This window comes from Anomaloglossus baeobatrachus, chromosome 6 (assembly GCF_048569485.1).
Source record: "Anomaloglossus baeobatrachus isolate aAnoBae1 chromosome 6, aAnoBae1.hap1, whole genome shotgun sequence".
Taxonomy (NCBI): domain Eukaryota; kingdom Metazoa; phylum Chordata; class Amphibia; order Anura; family Aromobatidae; genus Anomaloglossus; species Anomaloglossus baeobatrachus.
The window spans coordinates 372241460-372269048 of NC_134358.1; positions in this window are offsets into that span (position 1 = coordinate 372241460).

Genomic DNA, 27589 nt, shown 5'->3' on the forward strand with positions numbered 1-27589 from the left:
TGGGACCTGACTATTTTAACAGTGAATTCTATAAGGCTCTGAAGGATCTGATCTCGCCGGATCTAACCTCAGTCTTTAATGCTTTCCTGGGAGGGGCGGAAATACCCAAAAATTCCAACATAGCATATATTAAATTACTCCCCAAGGGAACCAAGGACCTGGATGATCCCTCTAGTTATAGACCTATATCGCTCATAAATCAGGATTTAAAAATTATGTCCAAGATCATGACTAATAGACTGGCCGAGATCTTACCTAGGATCATTACGAACCACCAGGTGGGGTTTATTAAGGGGAGAAATGCCGTTACCAATATCCGAAAGACAATTCTAGTGGTGGACGCAGTTAGACTGGGTCTCACTGAGGGAGGGGCTAGACCTGCCCTAGTTACACTTGACGCAGAAAAAGCGTTTGATAATGTAAATTGGAGGTGGTTAGACAGGGTAATGGAGGCCATAGGGATTGTAGGCAAGATGAGACTTTACATTAGAAACCTTTATGCCAACTCGGGAGCTAGGGTACACACTCCGGGCTTTCTATCAGACGTGTTCCCTTTGATGAAGGGAACAAGACAGGGTTGCCCATTATCTCCTCTTTTATTCAACCTGGCAATCGAGCCTTTGTCAAGAATACTACAGGGACAAAATAGCTTTAAAGGAATGAAGATAAGGGGTTCAGAAGTAAAGACAGCGCTTTTTGCTGATGACATCATACTTTATATGGGGGACCCCGGTGCGGATTTGCCACAGACTCTTGCCTTGATTGAAAAATTTGGCTCATTCTCCGGTTTCAAACTGAACAAAAAAAAGTGCGAGATCATGTTCCTTAAGGGGCATCATGGGACAATGGGGGGACAAGTAAGGGATGGCTGTCTATGTGGAATTCCTATAGCACAATCTTCAATTAAATACCTGGGAGTGCATATAGGAAGAACGGTAGAAACAATCTATAACTTGAACTATGGACCGCTAATCAGGAAAATTATAGTTCAAGTAAAGGGATGGAAAGGTCTGCCACTTCCATTACTGGCAAGATGCCACCTGATAAAAATGATGAGCTTTCCTAGGCTGCTGTATCCCTTCCAGACGATCCCGCTATTGCTAAAACTAAAGGATGTGAATAAGCTCAACTCCGCGTATACAGAATTTGTGTGGAGGGAAAGGAAACCCAGAATAAAGCTGCGTACGCTGATGAAGTCAGCAGAGGAGGGAGGTCTAAACTTTCCAGATGTCCAAGGGTATAATCTTGTATGTATCATGAGGCATGTAATTGATTGGGTGAGAGGAACGAGTAGGCACTCAGATCATGCGATGGAAACTAAATATGCGCCACCGTGGGATCTGACGTCCATTCTGCACTCCCCACTATCCAGGGTTGAAGGGCACATAAGGAACTCAATTTTATTCCGAGACACCATGCTAACATGGAAGTCGGTAAGGAAAAAACTGGGGCTCTCATGGAAAGTGTCCAAGTACTTGAACCCCTGGGCATTCCCAAATTTTCCCCTGGGACGAGAAAACAAGCTATTTACTAGATGGAAAGAGAGGGGAGTCAGGAGAATGATAGATGTTATGAATGTGGAGGACAGGAGGTGGATGACAGGTCGGGAAGTGTTGGATAAGTACAACCTTAATAGCTCACATATCATCCAATATGAACAATTGAAACATGGAATAATAGGAGACCTTGGTGTGGTTGGAAGAGAGCTGAATAGAAGTTCGATTGATGAGTTACTGGAATGTGATGTAACAAGTGTAAATGTCTCTAAAATTTATCGATCGCTAAGGGGGGTGCTTATTTCACGGGAGGATGGTCGGACTTTAATAGCGTGGGGGAAACAATTGGGAAGGGAAGAAGTGGTAGATGATATACTGAGAGGATGGGTACAAGTGCGGAAACATATTACCAATGAGAGATGGAGAGACACTCAATTCAGAATTCTGCATAGGGCCATTATGGGTTTCAACATACCAGGTAGGGATAGGTGGTGTCCTAAGTGTCAAAAAGAGAAAACGGATATGCTGCATGGGCTATGGGAATGTGAGACAATCGCTAGGTTCTGGAACCAAGTCAGACTATTTGCCCAGTCAATATGGGGAATTTTCAGCAAACTAGACTTAATGGTGTGGATTTTCCACTCCTTTGAGGGAGGAGTAGGAGGAGGACCGAGCACGCAGGAAAAGAGGAAATACGCAATAACGCATGACATAGCCATGATAGCTAAGGGTTGCATCTTAAAACACTGGATTCAAAGGGAGGGCCCATCCATAAAGGAGGTTATGGGCGAACTACACAACTTGCTGAAGTGGGAAAAACTAGAAGCGGAGAGGGATAAAGTTGGGTTGACAGCCAAGTTTTTTGTGAGATGGAGACATTTTATTGAAAGCCAATTCACACAGGGAGAAATAATTAACCTGATGGCACCTTTTGTTCACTCGGAGTGGTATATCCTGAGCGATATCCAGGACAGCCTGGGTAAACTGAGAATCACCTAGGAGGGGGCTCTGGAGGGAGGGGGAGACGAGACGGTTGGGAATACCAAGGCACGCTAGTAAAATTGAAATCATTCAGGGACGACACAGAGATTTAACGAATTGTATTGCATATGTTATATTATATTTCATTACCTCTGTTTTGGTTTAATGTTACGGTATACTATCTTAAATCGAACAGCAACATGGAACTCCAAATTGGGGTATCACCCACCTCTATGTCACATTTTGTCAGACGAATGTTCTTCTTTTGCAATGATATTTGTCATGTTTTTACAAATTTGAAAAATCAATAAAAAACGTTTTGAAACAAAAAAAACGGACACGGACGATACGTGCTGAACACGGACATACTCCGTGTGCGGTCCGTGCAGGCATGGACCCATAGACTAAAGCGGGTCCGTGCCTGCGTGCTGGCGGACAAAAACGGACATGTCGTCCATGTAGAAAAGCGCACACACGTACTTACGACACGGACACACGTTCCGTGTGATTTTACGTGTGTGTGCCATCTACCATTGAATAACATGGGTCTCCGTGTGTACGTGTCTCCGGTACGTGCAAATACGTACCGCACACGTACAAAAAAAAAACGGATGTGTGTTGCAGGTCTTAAGAAAATTCCGCAGGGTCTGAAAGATTACCACACCTGCGATAAAAAAACGCGGCAAACCGCACCCGAAAACCGCATGCGGTTTGCCTTGGTTTTACCACGGTATTGTTCGTGGTATTGCCGCGGTTTTGCCGCGTGCGGGTTGGTATATGTGTTTTAATGCATTGAATGCAATAAAGCACATTGAAGAAAAAAAAGAAAAAAAAAGTCAATTTCTTCTGAGATAGATAGTAGATAGATAGATAGATAGAGGGATGGATGGATAGATAGATAGAGGGATAGATAGATAGAGGTCAGATCAATCGACACGCTGCATTTCTCCCGGCGGTAGTGTGTTCACATCACCGGCCGTGAGAAATGCCCTGTGGTTACCTCTCTGCAGTCTCGTTGCGAGGCTGCATTCTGTACAGTGAGTCGCGGCTGGATCAGTCTGCAAGCGCCGTGGGACCTCGGTGGATTACGCCGGAGCTGTGTGTTTGGGGGGGGGGGTTAATAAAGGGGTGAAAGAGAAGGCTTTTTTGTGTTTCCTTTTGCGGTGTGTGTGTTTATTCACTTTACTTACAGGTTGATGTCAGCTATCTCATAGACACTGCCACGATCAAGCCTGGACTTAGTGGTGGCGATGCACTATCATTAACTCGGTATTACCTGGATTGCCATCGCATCACGGTAATCTGGAAGAGCCGGGACACTCCAGGACTGCCACATAATGGATGCGACAGTCCCGGGACAGCTGCGGGCTGATATTCTCGGCTGTTGGAGGGGGGGAGGGACATTAACCCTGGCCCTCGCCCTCCCCTGCCTGAGAATACCGGGCCGCCGCTGTGTGTTTACCCGGCTGGAAGGTAAAAATACGGCGGAGCTCACGTGTTTTTCTTTTTCTATATGTCCGTTTGATTTGTATGTGTATTCTATATGTCTGTGTCTGTGTGTGTGTGATATGTGTATGTTCTATGTCTGTGTGTGATATGTGTATGTTCTATGTCTGTGTCTGTGATGTGTGTGTGTGATTACTCGGCTCCGCTTCCTCTTCCTGTCATAATGACATCACTTCCCTGCAAACCGCAAGCAGTGATGAACATTATGTCCCAAAACCATGAAATACCGCCTGCGTTATTCCCTGCGGGATTTCACGATTACATTGCAGTCAATGGAGTGAAATGCCGCAGTGACGTGCGGAAAAGAAGTGACATGCAATTGTTTTTGCTGCGGGAATCCTGCAGGAAAACATGCAGCTGTCAAAATCCGCTTAGTGCGCACAGCATTTTTTTTCCCCCATAGGATTTGCTGGTGAATCACTGCAGAGATGGTATGAACATAACATGCAGCGAAACATGCAGCAAAACCGCGGTAAATCCGCGGCAAAAACTGGCAAGTGCACACAGGGCCTTAGGGAGTTGTCCCTCAAGCAAAGTAAATTTTAATTATTTGAAATAACAAATTTTCCCATCATTACATAATCTTATAAATATGCCCATACTGCGTAATGGCTGTGACTGACCATGCAGAGCTGCTCCAGTTCATGGTTTGCACATACCACAGCTCCTGGACAGTAGAGGAAGCAAAAGAATATACAGAGATTACAGCAAGGGATCGCAGCTGATTCTTTCTGTGAGGTAAAACACATTTTTTAAACAGGCAGGGAAATGTTTTACTTCACAGAAAATGGCATCTGGAAATTCATGCTTTGCTATCTGTATACTCTTTTGCGTCCTCTGCCTAGGAGATGTGGTATGATCAGAACTTGTTCCTGTACGATCAGACACAATACATATGAGGGGCACATTTATAAAATAATCTCAGCACAGGAACTTTTTTTTTTTTTTAACATCCAATTGTGGATCTGTTGATTAAAATGTTAGTTTGTGCATAGGACAACATCTTTTAATAGACACGAGCAAAAAAGGTTTGTGGTGTCTAGTTCCGAACTCTAATTCAGACCTTGATTTGGTGAACTGTGTATGGCATCCTCTCCCCGGCTTGTCCTGAGTGCATCCACTGCTTTCCTTTCTAGCCCTTGGGATGTGATGACTTGCCGGGCCTAAGACGTAACTGAGACACCTCCTGTAATCGTGGGGTGTAGCGAGCAGTAAAGGTGGGCAAGACATCCCATGCTGAGGATCCTGGCCACAGAAGTGAAGTCCTGCTGCATCCAAGAACTAGACCAGAGGTCGGATCTGGAAACAGCAACATTTTTTTTTACTCATTTCTACAGACAACATTTTCAGAGAAATTTAAAAGACAAAGTTTGTGCAAATAAAATTTGAAATGGTTGCCCATAGCAACCAGATTGTAGCGTGTGGTTTTTTTTGCCTTAGGCTATGTTCACACAGAACGTATTTGTAGCGAGTTTTTCTTTTCCCTGACCAAAAACTGACCTTGTGTCAGGATGTCTCATGGGAGTCATCTACGGTTTTGGTGCAGTTTGTGGCATTTTTTGTGGCGTTTTTACAGTATTTTTTTTTTCCTGTGATGTCAAGACCTGCAAGGGTTCAAGAGTACCCGAGTGCTGAGCCACGCTGGTATTGACCTATTGACGGTGAAAGAGACAGACCGAGACAGATGGTGAAAGAGACAGACGGTGAAAGAGACAGACAGAAACAGGCGGTGAAAGAGACAGACAGAGACTGACCTGGAAAGAGACTGACCTGGAAAGAGACTGACCTGGAAAGAGACAGACATGGAAAGAGACAGACAGACATGCAGACAGGGACAGAGACAGGAAGACAGGGAAGGGGGAGACAACCAGAGAGACAGAAAAAGATAGATGGGGAAAGACAGAGACCTTGATAGAGACAGACGGGGAAAGAGGCAGAGGAATAGAGACAGACAAGGAAAGAGACAGGCAGACAGGGAAAGAGACAGACAGGGAAAGACACAGACAAAGAGACGGGGAGACAGACTGGGAAAGAGACAGACCTGGGAAAGAGACAGACCTAGAAAGAGACAGATGGGGAAAGAAACCGAGAGATAGAGACAGACAAAAAAAGAAACAGGCAGATGGTTAAAGAGACAGACGGGGAAAGAGACAGTCCTGGAAAGAGACAGACAGAGCACATTACTTGGCCAATTTAGTTAAATCTGTGTGGAATATCTGTGGTGTTGAAATATATGTTGTGAAATACTTCTATTAGCTTAGTTTTTGCCTTTTAATAATTACATTTCTATTTGTTTTGTGTTTTTTTGTGCAGAATACATTTTTGTTAATACATTCTATTTTGTTGACAACAGTTATTAACCCGGGCGAAGCCGGGTAGTACAGCTAGTAAAATAATAAACATCACTAATCAGCAAATAACATGGACATATTTGGTGTCCCTGTAATCGTAACGACCCGAACAACACAGCGATCAGATTATTGATGGGGATTGGTAAATGGCGTAAAAAATAGGTGCAATTTATTATTTTTCTTTATTAAAACCCATAAAAAATGTAATAAAAATGTATCACTGAGGCCGTGTTCACACGTAGCGTAAATGCTGCGTTTTTTCTGCAGATGTCCGCACCACGAGAGCAATAACAATCTTCTCTGATTATTGCATGTTTGCGGTATTTTTTATGCATTGACCCCCTTATTTGATACGTTTGGTGCAGATGTGAATCCTGAAGTTTATAAAGAAAAAAAACACCAAATCTGCACTGTTCAGCGGCGTCTATAGGCTAGCAACGCACTTTGCCTTCACCTACTTGCAGTTTAGAACGCACGTTTTGGGCTTAATTGATTTGACCAAAGTTGCCTTTTTCTGAAATTTAGTGCTGAAAACGCATGCGTTTTTGCCACGTATTTGATGCGTTTTCAGCGCTTTTTATCTGCATTTCCACCTGCGTTCTGATAGTTGCGTTTTGAACATAAAGACACTGCTTAATAAAGTTTAAATAGTCAAAATCTTAGAAAAAATGGTAAAAAAAGAATCAAATCTATAATCATAGAAAAAATCATGAAATTAAATTATGTTCATTAAATTATTGCGGTAATATGATATTTTATGGAAAAATTGCAATAAAGTATTATTTTCCTTAATTTAAATTGTCAGACTATGTGTGTGTGTAAAGGGACTTATGAAATCATTATTTTAATGATCAAAAAGCATGCGTTTTGGTAGTCCAAAACGCATGCTTTCTGCAATGAAAAAGCAGGTAAAATGCATGAATTTGAAGGAATCTTGTTTTTTTGCCACAAAATATGCAAATTAAACGCAGCGTTTAGAAACGCAAAGTGGGGTCGGAAAATCCAATTTTTCCATAGACTTTGCTGGTATATCAAAACGCATGCCTTATGGCAAGAAAAACGTGCTTCCCAAAACGGACCTAAAAAGCACCTAAAATGCAGGTAAAAACGCAAAGTGCGTTAGACGTAAATTGGCAGAGATTTCATGACGTCTCATCAACTTTGCTTCGACATTTAGTCCATGTTCACATGTAGTGTAAATGTTGCATTTTTTTCTGCTGTTTTTTTTGCACATTTATTCTGCTGTGTTTAATTGTTCATTGTTATGGTATAGTATAGCGCAGACAGCGGAAGAAACAAAAAGAAACAGAATTTATGCAACGTGTGAATATGGCCTTATAGGCACAAATAAGCAACATGTCATATAGTAACAGATATAAATATAAAAAAAATTCTAGCTGCTATGACTATGCATGAACAGTCCGGGGCATCTGCTAAATGACCCTTACTGACAAATGGGTGTGTCTAGGGGCGTGGTCAAAAATTGCCGCGGCACGCTGTGCGCGCCGCAGACTTTGTCCCTCTTTCCTTTCTTCATAACTTGGGCGGTATGCAAAGAAGGAAACGTTGACAGACATGGTGCTTATAAGCAATATTGAGAAAAAAAAATAAATAGAAATATCATTTATAAAACATCTCGATTTATTCAGTATCAAGAATGAGTGCCGCTTGCTAAACTACACATATTTACATGCATCGATATGCTATCAAAGAGGTTAATAATGGTTGAGGAGTGAATGCTCTTGGACGTTAAGATCAGCTGCTGGTAGCTCCCTGTGCAATTGCCGACCAAAGACGTGTCAAATGTGCACAATGGGAGATAAGTCTGGAGATGTTGTAGCCATAATAGCACAGATTGGCCATGCAGTCAGCTTACAGTAGCACAAAGAGTCTGAGATGTTGTCATGCTGAATATGACTCCTGGGACACTTTTATGTCCTATAGTGAAGGCCTCTTGATGGTGTTGCCCACATGGCCCCCAGACCAATCTTTAGCAATTATTGCATCTAAGACAAGAGCAGAGCATGTTAGAGCTCCATTTCGGCCTTCATTGCCTTCCTGCTCTACACCATGATAACCTTTGAGAGCGATGTCATGAGGTCAATGGAACTCCTGTAGCTGGATGTCTGGCTCATAGCTCAATGTCATGCAAATGCCTTCTGATGGTTTGTGTCACTGACGCCCTAGCTGTGATGTCTAATTTTATTTGCAGGACTAAATGTATCACTATGTGCAATTACTCAAACATGATTAGGAAAAGTTGGTAATGTCACAAAGAGGTCTTCATGAAAGAACATCATATCAGTTCTAATCCTGGGATTAGGGTGGGGAGACATAAAGTGCGGTAGCCATACCCCTCTACACTTCATTCTAGGCGTACGAACAGCTCAGTATTACATTGATTTGGTCATAGAGCCAACAGTAGGGCCATTTCTCTAAAGTGTCCCATGAGCTTTTTCAAAATGATACCTTAAGGCTGCAAGTTGTTGAAACTACTGTGAGTCGTCTACATGACCTAAACGTGCTAACATGGTGTACAGAGTGTCATGACTTATCTCCCATCTGGGGTGTGATTGGTCTGCGATTGCAAGAGGAGCTGCTAGCAGTGGATCTTGAGGATTTGGGTGCCCAAGTGTACTTAGTGCGGAAGAACATTCCACCAACAACCGTCATTAACCTCACTGATAGCGTGTAAGTACGTGTATTTCTCTGTGTGTTGCTCACAATTGAAGCTGAGTAAATTGAAATGTTTTGTTTTAAAATGTTTCTATTTTTTCAATGTCCATTGATTCTATAATTTCTCTAATTTCACAGCTTTTCATTCTTGGTGTTGAAATTTCATTTTTGAGGAGTGTATGTATTTTAGACAATCCGACAAACGTAGGTCCAAGCCATTTTAATAGATTTTTTAAGGATTTATTAATGTTAAAAACATCACTTTTTAGCCATTGAAAATAAATTAAAATAAAAAATAAAACCATTAAAGGTATCATAAAATGGAGACTTAAAAAACTTTTTTTTTTTTACAAAGCTCTGGTTTTCTTTCCATTACTTAAAAAAATCTGAGCAAGATTGTGATAGCCACAATTATACAAACCTGGAGAATCATACGTTCAGGTCATTTTTACCAGAAAATGATTGCGCTGAAAACAATAGTAGAATTGCATTTTTTTTACCATTTCATCTGACTTGGATATTTTTTTCCAGTTTTTTAGTGCATTGTATGATAAAATGATTGATGTGACTAAAAACTGCAACTCATCCAGCAAAATACAAGTTCCCATACAGCTATGTTAATGAAAACTTAAAAAAATTGCTCTCTGAAAAAGGGGAGAAAAAAATACAAACCTTAAAGCCCCCCCAAAAATGAGTTGCAGAAACAAGGGGTTAAAAGGAACCCGAATACTGATACATGCTTTCCGATGCAAGAGCAGCGTGAATCAGGCACTGGCTGTATGATGTCAGCCAGGTGTACACTTGCAGATTGTAGAGACCTAAGCACCAAGCCAAACGGGAGACTGGCTGGAAACGCTGGTTCCCGACATCTCCTCCATACCCGCTGCCCTGGGTTGACAAGTCCATCCCTACAGAAGCATGAAGAGAGATACCTGTTAATCCAGTGCCTGATTCATTCTGCCCAGCATGTATCAACTTTCAGGTTGCCTTTAACCTGAACCAGCCCTTCTGCTATGATGCCACAGGGACATGGCACTCAGCCAGCCTCTGCCATAAATTGATGAGGTGCAAACACCCCAAAAGAAGGTGCCTGTATATATGTATCTGGCTTAGCATTTATCCCTGGTCATGTTCACAGTCACATTCACCCTAGTGCTTATGGCAGTATCATAGTATCATAGTATCATAGTTTTTAAGGTTGAAGGGAGACTCTAAGTCCATCTAGTTCAACCCGTAGCCTAACATGTTGATCCAGAGGAAGGCAAAAAAACCCCAATGTGGCAAACAAGTTCCAATGGGGAAAAAATTTCCTTCCTGACTCCATATCCGGCAATCAGACTAGTTCCCTGGATCAATACCCTGTCATAAAATCTAATATACATAACTGGTAATATTATATTTTTCAAGAAAGGCATCCAGGCTCTGCTTAAATGTTAATAGGCAATTGAAGTTTAATGTAGATAAATGTAAGGTCATGCACTTGCCAGAAAGGGTGTGCACTTGGTTTAGCACAGCATGGAGAGAATCCATTTTTTTTCTCTCCTTGTTAGATGGGCCAGAGATAATATAATGCCTGCCTGGATCAACAGACTCAGGGGGATGTAATGCACAGACTAGAGGGAAGCCACTCACCAAGCAGGACCCCCAGAACCCTGAAACCCTTTAACCCCTAGACAGGGATTTGGAATTACACAGGGCCCTGGAGTTCACTACCTGTGGAAGGCTGCAGTCTGATGAGAGTAGTCGTCAGGCAGAGTCAAACCAGGAATAGCAGAACAGGGACAGAATCAGCAGACAAGGACTAATCAGAAAACGGAGCAGAGGTCAAAATCCGGATCGGGCAGCGAGGTACAAAAACAGCAGGCAGAAGGGTAGTCAGAAAACACGCAGAAGTTAGCACACAGGAATCACAAAACAGAATAGGGCGGACCAGGAGCCAGGTAATCAGAACTATCTCTGGCAGTGGTCATGTGACAGGAGGGAGAATAAGAAGGGTGTGGTGTCTTCCCATTGGCTGTAGCTGAACGCTGGCAACTTCAGCTGGAAGACACAGGCCACCCACAGTCAGCAAGCGGTACTGCAGATCCCAAGATAACCCAGCCCAGTGGATGATCAGAGCCTGCGCCCACCGGTGCCGCTGGCATTGATTGATTAAGTTTTTTAACTGCATGAGAGGACACACACAAGCTAGGGACCCCAACGTAGAGAAATACTTTGGCGTAGTGTTGGGGCTCTATTGCATTGATCAATTCAGTAGCTAAATTTCTCTTGATTCATATGTTCAGGGCAGTAATGCAGATTCCATTTTTCACATTTTCACTCTTGCATATAGCTATTGGATTTTTCAAGTCAGTATTCACACAGCAGTTTCTGCTATTTCATGTATTCCCCTTACAAAGTCACTGGTGTGCATACCTTATCTCCCCATAGTGATGAGAGTAGTTGTCAGGCAGAGTCAAACCAGGAATAGCAGAACAGGGACAGAATCAGCAGACAAGGACTAATCAGAAAACGGAGCAGAGGTCAAATCCGGATCGGGCAGCGAGGTACAAAAACAGCAGGCAAAAGGGTAGTCAGAAAACACGCAGAAGGTAGCACACAGGAATCACAAAACAGAATAGGGCGGACCAGGAGCCAGGTAATCAGAACTATCTCTGGCAGTGGTCATGTGACAGGAGGGAGAATAAGAAGGGTGTGGTGTCTTCCCAGTGGCTGTAGCTGAACGCTGGCAACTTCAGCTGGAAGACACAGGCCACCCACAGTCAGCAAGCGGTACTGCAGATCCCAAGATAACCCAGCCCAGTGGATGATCGGAGCCTGCGCCCACCGGTGCCGCTGGCATTGACTCCTCTCCCATCACCAGCACCATCCACGGCAGGCGTCGCCTGGCAATCGGAGCAGAAGTCTGTGGCAGTGACTGCAGCTTCTGTCCCCTCCCTGAAACAAAGCATCATCAGAGCAGAGGGCAGAGTCTGCTGACATTGTCACAGCCTGTTCTGCCTCCCTGAAACAAAGCATCATCAGGATCTGAGACTGTGGCAGTGACTGCAGCTTCTGTCCCCTCCCTGAAATGAAGCATCATTAGAGCAGGGGCAGAGCCTGCTGTCATTGTCACAGCCTCTGCTGCCTCCCTGAAACAAAGCATCATCAAGATCAGAGTATATGGCAGTGAATGCAGCTTCTTTTCCCTCCCTGAAACAAAGCAATGAGAGCAGGGGGCAGAGCCTGTTGTCACTGTTACAACCTGTGCTGCCTGAAACAAAGCATCATCAGGATCAGAGTCTGTGACAGTGACTGCAGATTCTGTCCCCTCCCTGAAATGAAGCATCTTCAAAGCAGGGGCAGAGCCTGCTGTCACTGTCACAGCTTCTGCTGCCTCCCTGAAACAAAGCATCATCAGGATCAGAGTCTGTGGCAGTGACTACAGCTTCTGTCCCCTCCCTGAAATTAAGCGTCATCAGAGCAGGGGCAGAGCCTGCTGTCATTGTCATAGCCTCGGCTGCCTCCCGGAAACAAATCATCATCAAGATCAGAGTATATGGCAGTGAATGCAGCTTCTGTCCCCTCACTGAAACAAAGCAATCAGAGTAGGGGGCAGAGCCTGCTGTCACTGTTACAACCTGTGCTGCCTGAAACAAAGCATCATCAGGATCAGAGTCTGTGACAGTGACTGCAGCTTCTGTCCCCTCCCTTAAATGAAGCATCATCAAAGCAGGGGCAGAGCCTGCTGTCACTGTCGCAGCCTCTGCTGCCTCCCTGAAACAAAGCATCATCAGGATCAGAGTCTGTGGCAGTTACTGCGCCTCTGCTGTCTCTCTGAAACAAAGCATCATCAGGATCAGAGTCTGTGGCAGTGACTGCAGTTTCTGTCCCTTCCATGAAATGAAGCATCATCGTGATGCACTTTTTAGGGGCTGATCTGCCTCTCCATGCACTGTGCACTGTATGATCTGCTGAGTGAACAGCATCCGCTCTGTTGTCAGCTCAGATCTGTAATATTCAGTCAGTAACAGAGCAGTATCTATATCCGGCATGCAGGAGACTAGCTCTTCACCTGCTTGTGACATCACTAGTTTTCTGCATGCCCAGTATAGACACCGTTCTGTTACCAGCTGACTATTACAGATCTGAGCTGACAACAGACTGGGTGCTGTGCACCGTGCAGGGAGGGACAAATCAGTCCCTGCAATGGACGTCATGATGACACTTCATTTCAGGGAGGGATCGGAAGCTGCGGTCACTGCCACGGATTTTGCCCTGTAATGATGATTTGTTTTAGGGAGGAGGCTATGACAAATGGGCACAGCGTCTGCCCCATACTCTGACGACATTTTGAGTATCCCAGCATGCTGGGACTCTGATGTCCTGCGTGTGCACTTTCAGCAGCAGCAGTGCAGGGATATTGTGCCTCACCAGCACTGCCACTGAAGTTAACTGTATCGGCGCTCTGTGCATACCAATATAGATAACAGTAGCGCTGCTCCGGGTGGGCTGCCTCTGAGCAAGGGGCTCGGGGCGGCCACACCCTCTGCCCGCCCAGTCGCTACACTCCTGTCTATGATGATTACCACGTCTTGGTGTTTTAAACACCTTCTCGATCCCTGAAAAGCTGAAACCTGTTACCATTATTACAGTTGATCAAATAAACTACTGTATATGTGTGGAGTAGCAATTGATGAAGGTAGAGATATTAAATACTTTGTTATCTGTTAAAGAGTTGATTGTTTTGGTCTTATATGCAAAATTGCAGCATTTACATCTTCCCGCGGCACATTTGAAAACTCCTATAACATCCAGCCATATATTAGATATGATTTGATTTTTTAACATTAAACAGACTTGGCAATAAAATAGATTTTAAAGTGCGGGCTGTTTTTTTGCTTTAAATTGAATACGTTTTTTTCCATTATATTTTTCAGATCGGGATCTTAATCTAAAAGGGGTAAGTATTTCAATAAGATTTTTTTATATTATTATATTGCTCTAAATCGTTCTAAATCGAACTAGAACTCGAGCTTTTTTGCAAAAGCTCGATAGTTCTAGATACGTTTGAGAACGGTTCTAGCAGCAAAAAAAACAGCTAATTCCTAGCTGGCTTTCCGCTGTAATAGTGTAAGTCACTCTGTGACTCACACTATTATGACATTTCAGTGTATAGTGTGCGGGAACAGCGCATTCAGATCACTGCTGTTTGGATAATGGCGATCGCCATTTTTTTTTTTTTCCTTGTCTTCCTTCCCTAAGCGCACGCGTGTAGTGGGGAGGGCCAGCATGTCAGCCAATCCCAGACACACACACAGCTAAGTGGACTTTTAGCCAGAGAAGCAACGGCATGTGTGATAGGATGTCCATGTCACATGTCCCTGCATTATAAAAACGGACATTTTCCTCCAGCACGCCATTATCTGCCTTCTGCGTCCTTGGTGTCAGACATCACTGGCGCAGCTCCTATCACCGATACAGCTGTATACGCTCCAAACACAGAGCTGGACAGCTTAGGGATAGCACTTTCTATCAGTCCTTTTAAGGGCTCATACCGGCAGGGTCAGAGCCATAGGTGACAGAGTTTAAAACAGAGTTTAACAGCTGCACAAGATGACAGTGTCTGTGTAGCTAAGGTCAGGGATTTCCTCGCTGCATTTCCCCATTAGGAGGGATAGAAAGGCAGGCTTCCTTTCCTCTACCCATAGACCCACAACCCTGCCACTGTACCCTCCTGCCCTTTGCACACTCCAACTCATTGTTACTAAGCCATTATACTAGCAAACACTGAGTGAACTTAGTGGCATCCTAAACGTGGCTATTGGACTTCTGTAAAGTCCCAGTAGTGCAAAGATATTTGCAGCATGTCTGCCTGCATTGCACACTCAAACTCATTATAACTAAGCCATTATACTAGCAAACACTGAGTGAACTTAGTGGCATCCTAAACGTGGCTATTGGACTTCTGTATAGTCCCAGTAGTGCAAAGATATTTGCAGCACGTCTGCCTGCATTGCACACTCAAACTCATTGTTACTAAGCCATTATACTAGCAAACACTGAGTGAACCTAGTGGCATCCTAAACATGGCTATTGGACTTCTGTATAGTCTCAGTAGTGCAAAGATATTTGCAGCACGTCTGCCTGCAATGCACACTCAAACTCATTATAACTAAGCCATTATACTAGCAATTTATGCTGCCAGTTTAAGGGCCGTAGTTGCATTGTCAGGGATATTTATTCTTTATTATTCTGCTGTTAATAAAGCTAGACCACCGCTGCAATCTACACCACCTCTCAAATTTTACTACCACATTTTCAGTGCACAATCTTGTTGCAATCAACATGAGTGGCAAAATGACAGATGCTGGTGGAAAGGGGAAGAGGCGTGGTGGAAAAGGAAAAAAAGGGTTTGTCCGTGGGGAAGGTGGCAAAGCTCCATTATCATCTGCTGAAGATAGACCATCTACCAGCAAAAGTAAGATGTCTACTACTTACCGTGGACAATCCGATGTGCTCCCTTTTTTACGGACACGAACAACAGGAACAAAGGTAGATGATGGCCAAAAAATGAAAATGCTTGAATGGATCTCAAGGGGTCCAACAAGTGCCCTCTCAGCCACCTCAACTACCGCATCCAAAAAACACCAGTCCTCTGAGTTGTCATCCCAATCAAACTTGCTTTCTCCCAGCTCTGAAGTCTCCATCAGCCCTGCACAGTATGGTGGAACTGAGATGGCTGAGTCTGCAGAGCTGTTCAGTCACACTATAGCCTGGGAATCAGAGGTCTGCTCCCAAGCTACAGTGAGTACAGACCAGGAAATGGTCTGCAGTGATGCCCAGAACCTTTGTGACTCTGACTCAGGCCGTGAGCACCAAGTTTCTGAGCATAATGTTGACCCTTTGTCACAAACTGTAACACCTGTGGTTATAGACAATGAGGAACATACTAATGATGATGAGACGCAGATACCAGATTGGGATGACATCTTAAATATTCGGTCAGGGCAGGAAGAGGCTCGGTCTGAGGGGGAGGGGAGTGCAAACACAACAATTGATGATGAAGTTCTAGATCCCACCTACTGTCAACCCCCAGTCAGGCACTCGAGGAGGTCAACAGAGGCGGTGGAGGAGGATGCAACCGACGACGAAGTTACCTTGCGCCTTCCTGGACAGAGTCGGAGCACTGGTAGCACGTCTACAACTGCATCATCAGCCACCACTCTGCCTCTGAGCACTAGTCGGGGGGGCTCAGCAGGTCGCATGCCCTCTAAGCCTTGCCTAGCCTTGTCCTTTTTTGACATAGAAAAAGATCGCCCAAATTATGTGATGTGTAAAATTTGTCGTGATTCTGTTAGTAGAGGGCAAAACCTCAGCAGTTTGACAACTTCTTCCATGAATCGTCACATGAATAAATATCATAGGTCCCAGTGGGAAGTTCACCGTGCTGCAATGCGGCCTAGCGGAGCGAACCATCCACGGCCTGCCCCTTCCAGTGCATCCGCGCGCTCTTCATCTTCTAGGACTGTGGGGACAGCTGTCACACCTGGTTTTCCACGCACAACTTCCACCACTGTAACCGCAACAGGCAGTTTGCTTGGTAGGTCGTCAGTTGGTTTGGAAGGGGAAACAAGTGAGTGTGTACAGCTCTCTCAGACATCGATAGCACCAACGTTGGATGAAGGCAACATCATGTCTCCGCCTGCACTTTCCTCACAAACCTGCATTTTTCCAGGGACACCCTACTCAACACCGTCTACACACAGCAGCCAGATCTCTGTCCCTCAGATGTGGTCAAATAAAAGGCCATTTCCTGCGACCCATGACAAAGCTAAGAGGTTGACTCTATCCCTCTGTAAGCTCTTGGCTACCGAAATGCTGCCTTTCCGCCTAGTGGACACACAGGATTTTAGAGACCTTATGTCTGTTGCTGTGCCCCAGTACCAGATGCCTAGTCGCCACTACTTCTCCAAGAAAGGTGTGCCCGCGCTACACCAGCATGTCGCACACAACATCACCGCTTCCTTGAGAAACTCTGTGTGTGAACGGGTGCATTTCATCACGATACTTGGACCAGTAAGCATGGACAGGGACGTTACATGTCGCTGACTGGGCACTGGGTAACTATGGTGATAGATGGTGAAGCGTCTGCTACACAAGTCTTGCCGTCCCCACGACTTGTGTGTCAATCCTCTGTCTGTCCAAGTTCCGCCACTGCTTCTGCCTCCTCCACCTCATCTGGGTCCTCCACCTCCGCCCCAAGCCTGCCTGGTCAGGCCACCAGCGTTCTCACTGCGCAGAAGGAATCACGCACCCCTCATTACTATGCTGGCAGCAGAGCGCAACGGCATCAGGCGGTCTTTAGCTTGACATGTCTTGGAAATAGGAGTCACACAGCGACTGAGTTGTGGGCAGCTCTGGAGACTGAGTTTAATAAATGGTTGTCTCCACTCAACCTGCAGCCTGGTAAGGCCGTGTGCGACAATGCTGCAAACCTGGGTGCGGCCCGTTGCCTGGGCAAGGTGACACACGTGCCTTGTATGGCTCACATGTTGAACCTTGTTGTCCAGCAATTTTTAACACACTATCCCGGCCTAGATGGCCTTCTGACCAGGGCACGAAAACTGTCTGCTCACTTCCGCTGTTCAACCGCCGCAGCTGAGCGGCTTGCATCGCTCCAGAAGTCTTTCGGCCTGCCGGTTCATCGCCTGAAATGCGATGTGCCGACACCCTGGAATTCGACTCTCCACATGTTACAGCGACTGTGGCAGCACCGCCGAGCCCTGGTGAAATACGTCATGACGTATAGCCTGGGCCAACGAGATGCAGAGGTGGGGCAGATCACCCTGATGGAGTGGTCTCAGATCAAGGACCTATGCACCCTTCTGCACAGTTTCGACATGGCGACGAATATGTTTAGCGCTGACAATGCCATTATCAGCATGACAATTCCAGTCATTTACATGCTGGAGCACACGCTAAACACTATTCGGAGTCAGGGGGTGGGACAACAGGAAGGGGAGGAACTACAGGATGATTCATATGTGCAAGGGACAACAACATCACCAAGGTCCAGACGTTCATCATCACCAACGCGGCAGGCATGGGACCGTGGGGGACAGGGATCAACAAGGGCGCATAGTAGCAGGCGAAATGTTGAGGAAGGTGCAGGAGAACATGAAGAAATGGAGGACGAACTGTCGATGGACATGGAAGACTCAGTGGATGAGGGAGACCTTGGTCAAATTTCAGTTGAAAGGGGCGGAGCTGGACATGGCTGAGTAAAGACGTGCTTCTCTGGAGCTCCTTCATACAATCCCCCATAATGCCGGCTATTATACATAAAATGGGCAAATCATCTGCCAAAAAGGGCAAGCCCTGCACCCCAGGACGGCCCCCTGCACCCCTGAATAGTATTGGAGCTTACTTCACCCGCTCCAAGGAATCGGGGGCAACTTCACAGCCGGAGCAGGAATTGCGGCCTGAATCTGAAATGGATCTTGTCCCTGTCCGGATGCCTGAGGACACAGCAACGCCGGAGACCCGAAAGAGGGGCGAAACAGCTGAGACCCCCCGTGATGCGAGAGGACCCACCGGGAGACCCACAGCAGCGGTGAGCAAAATACAAAGCCCCGCGGCGGGGGAATCAGTGAAGCTGCAGACGCCATTCCAAGATGGCGCTCGCCTACCTGAACCGCAGCCCAAAGGTCCGGTGCTGGAAGACGGGGCACTCGCAGCCGCGACCTCGCCTGCCTCATGCTCTGCTGCGTCGCTGATGGGAGCGGTGAGTCCTCACAACCCACCCGCAGCTGGTGTCAGCGGGGTCAGGGAGATCTCGGCGTGCGGCCGTGAATTGCACGCAAGATCAGGCTTAGGGGATGAATCACCGCTCCAGCCCCAGACTCAGGAAAAGCAGGCACCACGCAGAGCGGCTGAGGCCCATACGCTGCCTGCACAGTGTGCAGAAAGGGTAGATACAGGAGAGGAGGGAGCAGCAGCTACCCCTAACAGACTGCCTGATCACAGGCCTCCAGTGCAGAGTTGGAGAGGGGACCTACTGACAAGGGCCCATATCAGTAGTGGCAACAACAACATAAGCCACACTTCCTTGCCAAGGGACACACAACCCCTAGGGGGACCAGTGAATGGAGGGGGACCGCATGAATCCAGGGAGACGGCCACCGAGTTTTGGGGGATGCCCCAGATGGAAATGCCCCCCACCTCACCCAATAGTTGGTGCACAGGATCCTCCTGGGCTGAGAGCCTGGGGGGTACAGACGGGGTTCCTGGAGGGGGTGTATTGATGCCCATGAACAAGGGGCCCATGGTATCAGGGGCAGCCCCACTTCGTCTTGTAACCGTGTCACCGTCATGGAGTGGCATAAATAATCCCCAAAGTACACAGCAAATGATATACGGTCCAGCTGTACAGGACTCTTTCTGTGCATACCCCAATATATCCTACGCTGATGCCTCGACAAGTGAAGATCGCCCGGCGTCTTTGGCAGATTTGCGATCACTGCTACAAGCGATCCCCACCAAGAATGACATTGCAGCACTGGCTAATCAAGTGGTGGCAGAATGTAAGCAAGAATTTATCCAACTGCGATCTGATCTTTCCTCACTCACCCATAGGGTTGATTCCCTCACCGAGCAGCAATCAAATTCACAAGTCTCTATACAATCTATTCAAGAGACAGTACAAAATCAGTCTAAGCAGCTATTTGCCCTTCAACAACACGTTGATGATCAGGAGAACAGAAATAGAAGGAACAATTTAAGAATTAGAGGCCTTCCTGAATCAATAGCTGCTCCTGACATCCCCGTCGTCCTTCGTTCCATTTTTAATAATTTGTTAAGGAAACCGCCGGGTACCCCTCTAGAGCTCGATAGAGCACATAGGGCTCTACGTCCCCCAGATCCGGATGATCCCCGCCCAAGGGATGTGGTATGCAGGGTGCATTTCTTTGCAGCAAAGGAGGCTATTCTGCAGGCAGCCAGGAAGAAACCAAACTTGTCATACAATGGGTCTGCCATCCGCATAATGCCTGATCTCTCCCGGCACACCCTAGCCCAACGTGCTACTTTGAAGCCCCTTCTGGATGTTTTAAAAGAAAAGGGACTTCCGTTCCGGTGGGGGTTCCCATTCTCATTGGCGGTGCAGAAGGACTCTCAATGGCGGGTCCTGCGCTCCCCGGAGGACCTCTCGGCGTTCATCAGGAGCCTGGGCCTACCTACAATCTCTATGGCAGCCTGGCCGACTACTCTGCTTCAGACCTGGACCCCCAGGGAAAGGATCACTTCCACCAGACCAACCCCATCCCCGGGGCCCAATAGGGGACTGCCCCCGAGAGGTGATCGGGGCCGTGGGGCAGGACGCTCTCGATACCCGACATAGAGAAGCCCTGAGGCCGTGTGCGCCTTTATGACTTATTCTACACACAGTTATTTACAGTTATTTACAACTAAGTGACTTTCATCTGCTGCGTTTAAACCTATTCATTGCCCGTATTACATTAGCCATCAATTCCTTAGCCGGTGCTTGTGGTTATCCTTAATGTTTTTAGTATATCCAGAGTTCTGTTCTGCTTTGTTATGTCTGACATCCTTTTTCCCCAAATAGGTTGGGATCCCCTGTCCTGCCTAGAAAAGGCGGATATGTTCCCTAGGAACGTTTGTTCGGATTTAGTTTATTATACAAGGTTTTGTGCTCTGATGTTCTCTTTGTTTTCTTCTCCGCTATATTCTACTTCTTTCAACCCTCTTCCTCCTTCCTCTCTTGGCGGCCGGGCTGATCGTGTTCGATCCCCTCTCTCATATATCTCTAATGTCACACTCTCTTATAGATGGTGGACCTGACTATTGCTTCTTTTAACGCCAGGGGCCTCAATGTTCCGGAGAAACGAACACAGATCCTGTACCACTTCCATAAACGGAAGGTGAGCATGGTGTGTTTCCAGGAGACCCACTTCAAACAAGGGCATGCCCCCATTTTCAAAAATAAGTATTATCAGACATGGGTATCCTCAGACAACCCGGATTCCCGATCTAAAGGGGTGGCAATAGCCATCCATAAATCCCTCCCACATCAAATCCTAAAATGTACGACTGACAGTCTTGGACGGTATATCATCCTCTCGCTGAAGGTAGGGGATCAAACACTCACAGTTATTAACGCATATGCCCCAAACCAAAAGCAAGACAGCTTTGTCACCCGCCTGGTAGACGCTGCGGTCCCTCTGATACAGGGTACAGTAGTTCTCTGTGGCGACCTCAATGTCACCCTCGACCCCACATTGGACAACTCCAGGGGGAAATCTAACATTACTTACAGCACGATCAAACGTATCAAAAAAGCTTTAATGCGTATTCAACTGTTCGACACCTGGAGACTGAAACACCCTTCCGACAGGGATTATAGTTTCTCTTCCCATACACAAGACTCATACAGTCGCATAGACTATATACTTTTACAACATAATGCTCTCCCCTGGATTCGACACACTGGAATGAACAACAAACTATGGTCGGACCATGCACCGGTCTATTGTACAATTGAGATACCCTCCCTCCCGACCCCCAGGGATTCGTGGCGGCTGAAAAAGTCGTTGCTGCTGGATGAGCTCTGTGTTTCCGACGTTCAGACCTCTATCACGGGGTTCGTAGCAGACCACTTAACTGATGACACAGCCCCCACTTATAAGTGGGAAGCATTGAAATGTGTCATACGGGGTATTTTTATTAAACATGGGTCCCGAATCAAAAAAGAACAGGCCCAAGATATATTAACAGCCCTTCGTAGGGTCTCTGAACGTGAGCTTATCCACAAACGAGCCCTATCGGCCACGAACTTACAGGCCCTTCTACAGGCCAGGATGGAGGTTAAAAAGTTGTTGGATTCCTCATATAAGCGCCTAATACAGGTAGGGAAAGGGAGGTTTTATGAGTTTGGAGATAAACCGGGCAGATTACTGGCCAAAGCGTTGAGAGAGGGAAGAGCCCACACCCTTATACCTTGCATCAAGAACTCACGTGACGAGCTACTCTATGCCACCCCCGACATCTCCAACACGTTTCATGATTACTATTCCAAGCTATATAATTTACCTGTCGAACCCTCTGAGTCGAGTGCCGAATGCCGCTCAATACCCTCACCCTTTAAGCGCCTTGGTAGCTCCACAATTGAAGACCTGGAAAGTCCATTTTTATTGAATGATCTGTTGATGGTGATCCGTGACACACCGGGTAATAAGAGTCCTGGACCTGACGGATTCCTCGCCAAATTTTATAAAGCTTTCTCGGAACAGTTAGCACCTTTAATGCTCCTCTCTTTCAACTCAATATCGGACTCGGTCCCTTTCCCGCCCCATTCAACCACTGCCCATATTTCTCTGATTCGTAAGGTTGGAAAGGACCCCACAATATGTAGCAGTTTCAGACCGATATCACTCCTTAATGTAGATTTAAAAATCTATGCCAAGCTTTTGGCAAATAGACTGGGCCCTTTGCTTCCTGACCTGATTCATCTAGATCAGGTCGGGTTTGTTCAGGGCAGAGAAGCTAGGGACAATACCATAAAGACCTTAGACCTAATCCAACACGCGCACACTAAAAAACTTTCTTTGATGTTGTTATCTTTGGATGCTGAGAAGGCCTTCGACAGAGTCTCATGGCAGTCACTTTCACAGACACTGGAGCATATAGGCCTGGGACCCATTTGCTCTTCCAAGATTATGGCCTTATATCACTCTCCGACTGCATACATTAAGATTAATGGCACTCTGTCGAGACCCTTCCCCATCCGGAATGGGACCCGGCAAGGATGCCCCCTATCACCCTTATTGTATGTGTTAGTAATGGAACACTTACTATTGGCCATTAGGGCTAACCCGGATATTCAGGGCATCCGGGTCGCCAATCGGGAACATAAATGTGCCGTGTTTGCCGATGATCTCCTTATTTATCTATGTAACCCTCTCACATCTCTCCTGTCCCTGCTAGTGGAGCTAAACCGCTTTAGCAAATGGTCCAATTTCAAAATCAATTTTGACAAGTCGGAGGCCCTGAATATCTCTCTGCCCCACACAATTTTAAACGCCCTAAAACCAAACTTTCCCTTTAAATGGCCATCCCATGGTAGCATTGAATACCTGGGCATAAAGATTCCCTCCGACCTGACTAGGCTCTTTCAATTAAACTATCAAACTTTTCTGTCAAGACTTGAGGGAGATTTAGCCTCATGGCAAAAAGGCACTCTTTCGTGGTTTGGCAGGATTGGCGCTCTCAGGATGACCGCCCTGCCGCGATTGCTGTACCTGGTACAGACGGTTCCGGTATATATCCCGGCAGCATATTGGGCCAAGATACAACGTATATTTAACCAATTTGTCTGGTCAAAAAAGCACGCTCGCTTGAGATGCAGCGTCTTAACCAGGACCAAAAACGCGGTGGGAACAGGTCTGCCCGATTGTAAGCGATATTATATGGCAGCCGCCTATGCCAGGGTCTTGGACCTTTTGCACTGCTCTAGGTCTAAGCTCTGGGTTTGCCTGGCACAGGATCTGTGCCCTTTATCGACATCGACCTTGCCGTGGACCTGGCCCCTCCTCACCAAACATAAAATTGAGATGTCCTATAGTACCAAACAAACATTACGAACGATACACTCTATATCATCACGCAACCTCATGATGCAGCCTAGAGGACCCCTTATGCCATTAACTGACAACCCGGAGTTTCAACCGGGAGCATCGTCTAACAACTTTCTGGGAAGCACGAAACTAAACCCCCTGAGATTAAACCAGGTAGCTCCGGGAGGATCCCTCCTTCCACTCCGGGAGATTGTAGAGAACCGCAACTTCAAACTGCGGTTCCATTTTGAATATGCCCAGCTCAAACATTTCATAACCTCCCAGGACATTGACATAGCCCACCACTCGCCCCAAACACCTTTTGAAAACCTTTGTAGTGGGTCCTCTGACGCACGCCATGCAATCTCAAAGGTGTACAAATGTATGACGAACGCGGCGGAAACGTCTCCCCCCCGCTTCTGTGCGACATGGGAAGCAGAGCTCAACCAGACTTTCCCTGGGAATCAGTGGGAACGTTGCTTCCGTTTGACCCATAGGTCCGTGGTGGCCACCAGGATGCAAGAAACCAGCTATAAAATACTTTCTAGATGGTATAGGGTCCCAGCATCTCTTCATGCATGGTATCCCGAAATTCCTGACACGTGCTGGCGCTGTGGAGCGCAGGGGGGCACTATGTCACATATCTGGTGGTACTGCCCGAGCTTGTCGGCCTTTTGGAATAAAATACTAGTGGCCATTCATGAGGTCACCGGGATTGTAGTCCCAAGTCGCCCAGAAGTGGTATTATTGTACATCTTTAATGTATCCGAAAAGGTCTATAAAAAAATCTATCTTAGGCCATCTTCTCCAGGCAGCCAAGACAGTGATCCCACGACGCTGGAAGGACTCTGCTCCCCCTTCGTTAGAAGAGTGGGTAATGGAGGTAAATGTGATCCACCGTATGGAGGTGGTGATGGCCCAGTCACGCGGACAGACAGTGGAGACAGCCACCAAATGGTTCCAGTGGGAATCTTCTCTGTCTAGTAAAAAATTCTTGGAACTAATGTAACTCCTGAAGAACAAGCACCCTGGCCCCCTTTTTTTCTTCAGACGACATACACCATCTTTTCGAATAGTCTTGGTCCAGCGGACAATGTATTAGTCCCGGTCGCCGCGCTCTACTTCCTATATTTCCTCCTTTCTCTCCGACTTACGCTATCTTTCCTACATCTCATGACTGCTACTCTCCTCTGTCTTTCTTCTCTGTGTTACTGGTTTCTACGGTTTAAAATGAGGATCCATGTGTTATTGCAATGACGTATAATCCATTATGACTCCTATGACAGTTTAATATCGTCCAGATGTTTGATGAAGACTATCTATCATTACATGGTTCCATGCTCTTTTACTGTATGCTTATGAAAATTCAATAAAATTTTAAATTGGAAAAAAAAAAGTTTTAGAGGCAAAATTGTCAAAAAAGAAAAAAAAATTAAATTTCAGTTGAAAGAGGTTGGGGGGAGATGTCAGAGGAAGAAAGAACGGGTAGCACCTCTATGCCACAAACACAGCATGGACTTGGTCCGCATAGCTGCGCAAGACACATGAGTGCATTCTTGCTGCACTACCTCCAACATGACCCTCGTATTGTCAAAATTAGAAGTGATGATGACTACTGGCTTGCCACACTATTAGATCCCCGGTACAAGTCCAAATTTTGTGACATAATTCCAGCCATAGAAAGGGATGCACGTATGCAGGAGTATCAGCAGAAGCTGTTACTCGATCTTAGCTCGGCTTTTCCACCAAACAACCGTTCAGGTGCAGGGAGTGAATCTCACAGTTGTAACTTGACAAACATGGGACGGTCTCTTCATCTTCAACAGTCTACCCGTACCAGTAGGACTGTATCTGGTGCTGGTAACAGCAATTTTATGGAATCTTTTCATAATTTTTTTAGACCCTCCTTTGCAAGGCCACCAGAGACAACAAGTCTGACACATAGTCAACAGCTTGAGAGGATGATACAGGAGTATCTCCAAATGAACATCGATGCCATGACTTTGCAAATGGAGCCTTGCTCATTTTGGGCTTCAAATCTAGAAAAATGGCCAGAGCTCTCCAATTACACCTTGGAGATTTTGTCGTGTCCAGCTGCCAGCGTTGTCTCTGAACGTGTCTTCAGTGCTGCTGGGTGTGTGCTGACAGATAAGCGCACGCGTCTGTCCAGTGACAATGTGGACAGACTAACGTTCATCAAAATGAACAAGTCATGGATCCACCAGGAATTTACTACCCCTGTGTCATCCTGGGGAGAGTAAATGCTTGTGGATTTTTGAATGTGCTTGATGCAAATCTAGCTGTGAAGTGTACAACTAGGGCACAAGTGCTGCCACTGAATGGGTGGGTGTGTGTGGGGCACAATTTTTGGAAAAAAAGGGAGACTCCGCTTGGAGTAACCCTTGCTTGCAGTGTTTTTAAAAATGATCCAAGATGAACAGAGCTGGGATCAGGAAAGACTTTGCTACCTACCCCGGTGTCATCCTGGGGACGGTTAAGTATGGCGTATTTTTGAATGTGCTTGATGCAAATCTAGCTGTGAAGGGTACAACTAGGGCACAAGTGCTGCCACTGAATGGGTGGGTGTGTGTGGGGCACAATTTTTGGAAAAAGGGACACTCCGCTTGGAGTAACCCTTGCTTGCTGTGTTTTTAAAAATGAATCCAAGATGAACAGAGCTGGGATCAGGAAAGACTTTGCTACCTACCCCGGTGTCATCCTGGGGACAGTTAAGTATGGCGTATTTTTGAATGTGCTTGATGCAAATCTAGCTGTGAAGTGTACAACTAGGGCACAAGTGCTGCCACTGAATGGGTGGGTGTGTGTGGGGCACAATTTTTGGAAAAAGGGACACTCCGCTTGGAGTAACCCTTGCTTACATAGTTTTAAAAAATGATCCAAGATGCATACAGCTGGTATCAGGAAAGACTTTGCTACCTACCCCGGTGTCATCCTGGGGACGGTTAAGTATGGCGTATTTTTGAATGTGCTTGATGCAAATCTAGCTGTGAAGTGTACAACTAGGGCACAAGTGTTGCCACTGAATGGGTGGGTGTGTGTGGGGCACAATTTTTGGAAAAAAAGGGAGACTCCGCTTGGAGTAACCCTTGCTTGCTGTGTTTTTAAAAATGATCCAAGATGAACAGAGCTGGGATCAGGAAAGACTTTGCTACCTACCCCGGTGTCATCCTGGGGATGGTTAAGTATGGCGTATTTTTTAATGTGCTTGATGCAAATCTAGCTGTGAAGTGTACAACTAGGGCACAAGTGCTGCTACTGAATGGGTGGGTGTGTGTGGGGCACAATTTTTGGAAAAAAAGAGAGACTCCGCTTGGAGTAACCCTTGCTTGCTGTGTTTTTTAAAAGGAGCCAAGATGAACAGAGCTGGGATCAGGAAAGACTTAGCTACCTACCCCGGTGTCCTCCTGGGGACGGTTAAGTATGGCGTATTTTTGAATGTGCTTGATGCAAATCTAGCTGGGAAGTGTACAACTGGGGCACAAGTGCTGCCACTGAAGGGGTGTCTGTGTGGCCCAATTTTTGGAAAAAAGGGAGACTCCGCTTGGAGTCACCTTGCGGTGTTTTACATGATTTTAGAAGGGCATGCCATGCCTATATCTGTGTCTCGTCCTCTCTTTCCTCGTAACGCTGTTTTGTTTTCACATGAGAATTTGTCCTTGTCACTTTCCCATGTGTTTGTGTTGTGTTGTGAGTTGTTTGTCACCTTTTGGACACCTTTGAGGGTGTTTTCTAGGTGTTTTTATGTGTTTGTGATTGCCTGCCATTGTTTCCTATGCAGTTCGAGTTCGGTTCGTCGAACGTTCGACGAACCGAACTCGAATGGGAGCTCCGTTCGGCGAACAGACCTCGAGCCGAACCGCGACTGGTTTGCTCATCTCTAATAATTACTTGTATGTAAGGCTGAATAAACCGGAGAAAAAAAAATAACCCTTTTAGCATTTGTTCA